At 37.2% G+C, this 8,626-nt stretch overlaps 1 protein-coding gene across 2 annotated transcripts in view; it reads left to right on the top strand.

The window, feature by feature from the left end:
- The first annotated feature begins 7,809 nt into the window (after positions 1-7,809).
- Positions 7,810-8,626, top strand: part of LOC107560149 (transmembrane protein 91-like) — a 25,615-nt gene continuing 24,798 nt past the window's right edge. For both annotated transcript variants that reach the window (XM_016244237.1, XM_016244238.1), the window contains exon 1: positions 7,810-8,368. The gene's annotated coding sequence lies outside the window, so the exon portion shown is untranslated. The remainder of the gene's footprint in view (positions 8,369-8,626) is intronic.

Below are 8,626 nucleotides of genomic sequence, written 5' to 3' on the forward strand. Positions count from 1 at the left end.
GGACCCAATAAAGGGGGGGGGGGGGGGGGGGGGGGGGGGGACAGATTGAAACGTAGAGAGGGATTGAACAATTTGTATAGGCAGTGGGATTTTAGTGGGATTTTTTTTTTATCCCATCCTTCCATTCTGATTATCCTTTCAAACCAATTTTTCACTCTCCCCCCTCTTTTAGAGATAAATAATTCATGGCTCCTGAGGCACAGAACAGCGTTGGAACATTCTAGGAAAGATAAGTGATTCTGATGACTGCTGATACTTGGCATGTAACGCCACGCGTAACAGAAAATTGCACAAAGACAGCATCTCTTCCACAGTGATGTACAGCCTGCAGCCACAGTACAGCTCAGCTCCCTCACACACACACACACACACACACACTTACACTAACAAACTCTTTGTCAGGATCTAAGCTTGGTTTTAGCTACAAGAGAATGACTGAACTGCTCTTGTCTCAGCTCAAAGTCACCAGCAAGTCTATCCACAGGACTACATCAGTTGATTCCCTTTGAAAATGAAGATTAAAGCACCAGCCACCACGCAAACATCAAAATATAGCTGTCGCCGGGTTACAGAGAAAAAAAAGGTACAGAGAAAAGTGCAGCTATTATAGTTTTCAGAACAGCACAAGCTCACATACTTTTAGTGAAGTCACTGGAAGCAGCTGGATTTATCATTTATAAAATTATATTTTTATAAATCCTTGCATAGGGTGCTCGCTCAAGGATGCTATTAGGGTTAGGGATGCGTTTTTTTCTTTTTCCTATATGTTATGATGTTTGCAGTGACATGAATAAAAACATTTTATGATAAGTGTTTTTAATTCATTAATTTAAATGCATTTTGTTTTTAGGGCCATAATGCAAAAAAAAAAGTATTATAATGAAAATGAGTATTATAGTATGAGTATTATAATAACAATATTATAATGAAGCAAAAAGCCACGAAATTCAATGAATTCAGAAAAAAAAACATATTAACAAACTGCTTCATTTCTATTTAATATTCAAAGTCATGCCATCTGATCAATATGCAGACAACATAAACAGGAAATCAAGATAATTTGACAAGGCAAGGTTTTAAAATGCCATATAAAATGTGATTAGTAAGAATTTTTCTTAATTTTTTCTTTTTAGTTTTCTTCACTTGTTTTTAGAGAAATTAAAATACATTACCCTTTAAGGATGCATTAAATGTCGTGGTTATTGTAAGAAATATCAAGAAGCACAACAGTTTTTAATATTGATACTAATGAGAAATGTTTCTTGACCACCAAATTAGCATATTAGAATAATTTCTAATCATTTGACACTGAAGACTGGAGTAATGGCTGCTGAAATGTATTCGGAATGATTTGGCCTTTAACAGGAATAAATTACTTTTTTTTTTTTTATAGATGCAGCCTTGGTGAGCACTAGAGACTATTATAAAAAAAAAAAAAAAAAAAAAAAATCTTACCACCCACAACTTTTGAATGGTATATCTATATTAATATATAAGCTTCTTATAAAGTCCTCAGGTGTGAAAGTCTCTATTAGATCAGCTTCTGTGGAGGAGCATCTCTACCAGCAGCAGTGCTGTGCCATTTGGGAATTGCACATGTTGGGCAGCGGGCATGGAGTATGTGTTGAGTAAGTTGGTTCAGCTGCTGATTTGGTAATGAGGTTGGTGAGGTTGGATGGTCTTTGTGCTGCTGAGGTCTCTGTTTGTGTGTGTGTGGGTGTAACGCTAGACAACAGGGTCAGGAAATCAGTTGGAAACTAGCCGAATTCGGCTCAGCTTCCTTAAGAGGATTGTAATGTGACAAGTCATTAACTGGAGCTACTCTGAACTGCAGCATGTGCTGACTGAGAGAAGGCACTGTACATGTACAAGCAATGACGAGCTGCTACAGAGCACTGTGAATGCTTTCACGAGTTCATTTTAAATATTGAATGTTTAGTTTAGTTAAATTTCAGTTGAGAGGTTAATTGAGGAGAATGGTCCTATAGCCGATTGGCACACAATTCCACAGAAAGCAGACTAAAAGAAAAATTACAATTCTGCTATTCAGTATTGTAAATATCCTGTGTTCATTTTCTAAAATATTTTGGCTAATTTGATTATACATTCAGTTATCAATATAGCCCTGGTCACACTCGCAGAAGGTGTTTTTATGACTATAATTCACTGGGTTGATGCACTGTTGTTCACTATAAGAGAAAACCAAACTCATAATTATGACATATAAAGTCATTATTATGGGCTAAAATGTCGAAATTATTACACAATATACTATATGAGATTATGATTAAAAAGTTAAAAGTAGTTTAACTTACTTTTATTCTCATAGTATACCAGAATTATTATTAATTATGACTTGGTATCTCGTAAATTTGACTTTTTATCCCATAATTGACTTTTTTGTTTATTTCAACTGTCATAATTTGGTTAATTATAACTTCTTATCCCAGACTAATGACTTAGTATCTCATAATCTTGACATTTTATCTTATAATTGACTCATATTTGAAAAGCTACATATTAACAAACCTACTTTAAATGTGTGTTTGCCATATCAAAGTCATGTGGTCCAACCAACATGCAGAAAAGCTAAAACAGGAAAACAAGTTAATTTGACATGGCACGGTTAGTTTGGTTAGTTTTTATTTTTCTTTCTTTCTTTTTCTTTTTTTAATGCTGAAAATGTCTTCATATAACTTGCAGTTGTGGATAATACATCATATCATGAACACGATAAACAATTATCAATGTATGAATTGAAGCGCATTTTCAGTGCATCATTGCAGTTAATTAGCATAAGCTTTTCTCAACTTGCCAAGATGCTGGACACACTCATATCTTATCACTGACGGCCACTGTCGCTCATGTTGCTGGTAATCATAAGCTGTCATTGAAAAGGAAGGATGTCTGGCCACTTTGATGCTGCAAGTTGCTTTTAGGTGTCAAATGAGCTTAAGAGAAACCTTTAAAACGTTTCACCATGTTTAAATCCATTTTAAATGCAGAGTATTGCCCAAAATAGTGCAGAAAATATAAAAAAATAATATGTGAAATTAAAGGAACACTCCACTATTTTTGAAAATAGGCTCATTTTCCAACTCCCCTAGAGTTAAACAGTTGAGTTTTATTGTTTTCGAATCCATTCAGCCGATCTCCGGGTCTGGCGGTAGCACTTTTAGCTGTAGCTTAGCATAGATAATTGAATCTGATTAGACCGTTAGCATCTCACTCAAAAATGACCAAAGAGTTTCTATATGTTTCCTATTTAAAACTTGACTCTTCTGTAGTTACATCTTGTACTAAGACCGACGGAAAATGAAAAGTTGCGATTTTCTAGGCCGATAAGGCTAGGAACTATACTTGTCGTGATGATATTACGCAGCACGTGAAAATAGGCTAACTTCCGTCAACATAACCAACGTGAACACCTGCTTGCACAGGGAGTGTGCTGGGGACTATTTTCAGGCGCTGCGTAATATCATTGTGCCTGAGGCACCCATGGTACGGCAGCAAAGTTCCTTGATTATTACGCTGGAATGAGAGTACAGTTCCTAGCCATATCGGCCTAGAAAATCGCAACTTTTCATTTTCCGTCGGTCTTGGTACACGATGTAACTACAGAAGAGTCAAGTTTTAAATAGGAAAAATATAGAAACGCTTTGGTCATTTTTGAGCGAGATGCTAACGGTCTACTCAGATTCAATGATCTATGCTAAGCTACAGCTAAAAGTGCTACCGCCAGACCCGGAGATCGGCTGAATGGATTCGAAAACGGTAAAACTCAACTGTTTAACTCTAGGGGAATTGTAAAATGAGCCTATTTTCAAAAATAGTGGAGTGTTCCTTTAATGTGTCAGTATAAAATTAAGAGTTTGTGTTTGTTGCCATCCTCTGGCTCCTGTTTGTACATAAAAATACACTTTTTCAATCCAGTTTAATTATATTTTGCCAAAAAAGTGTACCAATCATATTGATATTTCACTGTCTGTCCCTGTATGCGTTCCAAACGTTCATGCACATTCACAGCTTTTCATGTGAATATTATTGTGTTCTTTTAGGCTTGTGTGTGCATTTTTGTGCGTCCAAATGTAATGAGCAGGAGCGGAGCTGAGCGATGAGCTCATTTGTCTGGGTGTTGTCAGGTGTGTGAGCTCTCTCTGCTGTCCCTGGGGATTATTTCAAGCTGTCTGCTCTCTGTGCGCCCAAATAAACAGCATGCGCACTCACATATGCCACTGCCATACATTTCAATATATGCAGGCTGTGCTTTTATGTGCGTGCATGAATTTTTGCGTGGAAGAGATAGGTCAATTAATTTGAACCCCTCTATTCCCTTTTATCCTTCTGCATATAAAAACATCACATATTTCCCATATGGATTACTGCTTTAATCACCTGAATAAATGACCGTGACCTCTTCAGAGGGGTGGGTGAGATGGGTCAGCGTGCCACTGCATATGTCATGACATAGGCCTTCTGCTGCAGGATGGATTAGAGTTAAGTGTTCCCTTTGCGCTTTGCTGCTTTGCATGATGGGAATCCCAGAAAAGGAGTACTATACTAAACTGGTTTAACCTGTTAGCACTTGCTACTTTTAATTTAAAGTAACTACAGTCTGGCTCTTTTAAAAATGTGGTTTCAGTATGTATTAGGTGTAGTACACTTCAAACTTCTACTAAAAAGTAGCTATCTAATGGGGCATTATCTGTTTAAATATAATTCATTAGGCCTTGGATTGTATGTTTAAAAAGATATTGCAGGTTCTTTATCAAATCTTTTTAATAAACAATTTTATTTAGTGTACTTCTGTTTGTTCAGGTATAGTGATTTAACTTAATTGAATTCATAATTTATATTTTTGTATGATAAAAATAATTAATGTGTTATAAACCCTCTTCCTCTTCATCTGTCTGCCTTTGTCCACCTGATTTGTGTGTGAGGTAAATGCTGTGCGTGTTTGTTGTCAGCAAGGGTGCAGCAAGCAAGAGGAAAGGCTATTGATCCATGCTGACCATACACTCCACCAAACAGCTGTGGTCCTGACAACAAAAGACAAATGAAGCATCAGATTCACCGTGTTGACTGACCTATTCCCATCAACAACACCACCACCACATGAAAGACTCCAGCGGTGCAGGCAGGGGAGGGGGAGAAAGCACACTTCATGAAACCAGGCCGCATAAGCCTCAAGGATTTTTATTGATTACTAATGTCCATCCCCTGCACTCAGCTTTATCCCAGTCAGGGTCCCCTGAGGTCCATCGTATTAATGTTAAAATCCAGGACAGAACACAATGTTTTTCTGCTGCTTTTTTCTCTGTCCTGAACAGAAATCTTAATTTCACAAAAACAGCATCTAGAAGTGGGTCAGAGGGGTAATAACAATTCGAAGAGCTTAAAAAATTCTGACTGGATTTTCTATAGACACAGCACAATACAGCACTGTTCACTTAAAGTCTATATCAAATAGCCCTGTTTACCTGGCTTTGATTTTGTACTTTGGTTATTGACTGGATTGTGAAAAGTGAATGTTCCAAATGAGAATGTTGCTAAATATGTAATATCTGTTGCCTATGGTTTATAATATTATATCCAACAGCACGTGAAGCCAAAATGATTTCCATTTCAGAGGAAGAGTGGGTTGTGGTAGAGGGCATTTGAGTATCACTTTTGGTTTTGTTTTAATTTGATTAAGTTCTGATTCATTATGGTATATTTTTGTTGTAGTCCAATTTGCTTACTTTTTGCAGTATGAAAGAAATTCTCTGCTAATAATATGGACAGAGCAGTGTTCCAGACAGATTCAAACTGATCTTTTTTTTAACTAGTCACTAAAACAGATAAAAGACTCATTCAAGAATTGGGCTGCATTGGTCAGGCTGTATGTTTTTAATTCACTATTAAGAACCAGCACATATGAGTATATCAGACTACACTGGTGGCATTATATATTTCTTGTTGCGTGATCATGAGAAGATTATGATTAAACAGAACATTTCTATCAAATGACACTACTGAAAATAAAATGAAAAATTATTTTTTAATAAAATAAAAGAAATGGTCGGTAAGACCATATTTTTTAAAAATGTTTTTGAAATCTCTTATGCTCACAAAAGCAAAATTAATTTGATCAGAAATACAGTAAAACAGCAATATTGTGAGATATTATTGCATTTTAAAATAACTACTTTCTATTTGAATATATTACAAAAAATAATAATAATTATTATTTATTTCCTCATTTGTTTTTTTTCTGTGATGGCAAAGCTGAATTTTCAGCATCATTACTCCAATCGTCAATGTCACATGATTCTTCAGAATTCATTTTAATATGCAAATTTACTGCTCAAGACACATTTCTTATTAATATCAACCATAATTTTTTTTCTCAGGATTCTTTGATGATCTTAAAGTTCAAAAGCTTACACCTTGCTGAATAAAAGTATCAATTAAAAAAAAAAAATCTTAATGACCCCAAACTTTAAATGGTGAATCATTCATACCATAGGAGCAGAGCTGGGCATTAAGAAACTAAATGTGGTCAGATTTGATTTGATGTTGAAATGAGCCGTTTTTTTTTTTTTTGGCAGACATGACCAACCTCTCTTTGGTTTTATCTCATTGAATACCGTGTCGCATTCATAACTACGTCACATTATGGAAGTATATGATTTGATGTTGACTTTAAACTGTGTCTTTCTTTTTTGATCAGTTATCTTTCTGTTGGACTGACACAAGTGGACAGGATCTCTCAGTGACAGTCCACTCTGTGGCCCTATTTTGACTGAGAACAATGCTTGACAAGACAACCTCATGCCAACATGCCGACTGTTCTGAAGCACCTTCTGGAAAAAAAGAGCAAGAAAGGTTGTATGAGAGAGAGAGTGGAGACTTGTGTCATACTGATGTGTGTCCAGTAGCAGGAATCAGGGCCGTACTGGGATGCAATTTCAGGCCGGGAAATCTCACACTCATCCAGGCCACACAGAAAAAAAAGGGCCAAAATTGTATAGACCAGGCATGGCGCCAGAATTTTTTCTCTACCGGTGCTAAGGGGGGGGGCTAGACCAATATGTGGGGGTGCTAAGAAAATAAATGATATTGATGACGTCAGAGTTACTTCATAAAGAAATGGGGCTAAACCGGGGCTATTCAAAATTCTGACAGGGCTATAGCCCCCCTAGCCCCGGTGTAGCGCCGTCACTGATAGGGGTACAACAGCTTGACAGCAGTACACCGTACATATTAATACCTTAGAGTAGTAATTCGCACCCTTAAGGTACTAATTTGTAGGCCTACCTATTAGGGGTAAAAAAGGAACAAATATGTCCTTTTAAGGGTCCTGCTCCAGTGACAAGCTGTTGTACGCCAAAAGGTGCAATTTTGGGCCCCCCCCCTTATTTCCTGTATATAGCCTATACATCCACAACAATTTCTGAAGCCAGACAACCCTATTATTTGTATGGCCAAATCACATAAAAAAGTTTGAAATCCTTAGTCTGGGGCCGTGGAAAATAATTAAAGGTTCTCTCTTGCACTGCACCTTCACTTCCCATTACATTGAGAAGGCATACATATAAAATATTAATAATAACAATAATAACAACAAAAAAAAAAACAGGCCAGCGGGTCAAATCAGCCGCCAGGCCACCGGGAGCACCGGGAGCATGCCCCAAGAGGAGTCCGGGCCTGGCAGGAATACACTGTACAAGCACGCCAGCAAACACAACCAGGCTCTAGGACCCTGCAGCACTCTGATGCTCTACCGAGAAGAGAGGGGGGAAAGTGGGGGGTGGAGTGGAGCGCAAAAAGGCAGTGGAGGAGGGAAAGAGAGATGTGGAGAGAAAAGAGGAGAGGAAGATGCAAGGATCCGCTTCGCTGCTGTAGTTTGAAAGTCTTGACAAGGGGATTTAGAAGAGCATTGGTGGTATAAATACCCAGCATAGACAGGATTAAAAGAGCAACTACTGACTCCATCAGAGAGGTGTGAAGTGAGAGAGACAAGCAGAGAGAGAGAGAGAGAGAGAATAAAGTGTAAGCATCAGGAGCGGTGTGTACTGCAGTGTGTCTGTACACACGCAAACAGGAGCTCGCTTTACTACAACACTCAACTTGGGAGACAAGAGCCGTCACTTCTCAAACAGCGTCAAGTGAACTCTTTCACTCGAACACCATCCTGTGCTTCTCTCTCTCCTTCAGGCACGCTCGTACATACAAATGGAGAATATGTCTTGGTGCTGAAGTATTGCTAAAGTTCATACTGGGCCACTGGATTAATCTATTTTGCTCTACTGGTCCATCCAGTCCCACTGGACACGCACGCACCCACACACAGACACCATCACAGAGTTCAGCATCAGTGGAAGAGGTAGGTTTTGCTTTTTATCTTTTGTGAGAAAAATACATTTTAATCTTTTTATTTTTAAGTAGTAGTAGTATTAATAATAATAATAATAATTATTATTATTTATATTAATATTTTAATTTTTATAATATTTTTAAAATGAAACAATATAAAAAAAATTATTATACTATGCATAATATATATGCATAGTATAACACACACACACACACACACACACACACACACATATATATATATATATATATATATATACACATTTTT

The sequence above is a fragment of the Sinocyclocheilus grahami genome, unplaced genomic scaffold, assembly GCF_001515645.1.
Source record: "Sinocyclocheilus grahami isolate Dianchi unplaced genomic scaffold, SAMN03320097.WGS_v1.1 scaffold712.1, whole genome shotgun sequence".
Classification (NCBI taxonomy): Eukaryota; Metazoa; Chordata; class Actinopteri; order Cypriniformes; family Cyprinidae; genus Sinocyclocheilus; species Sinocyclocheilus grahami.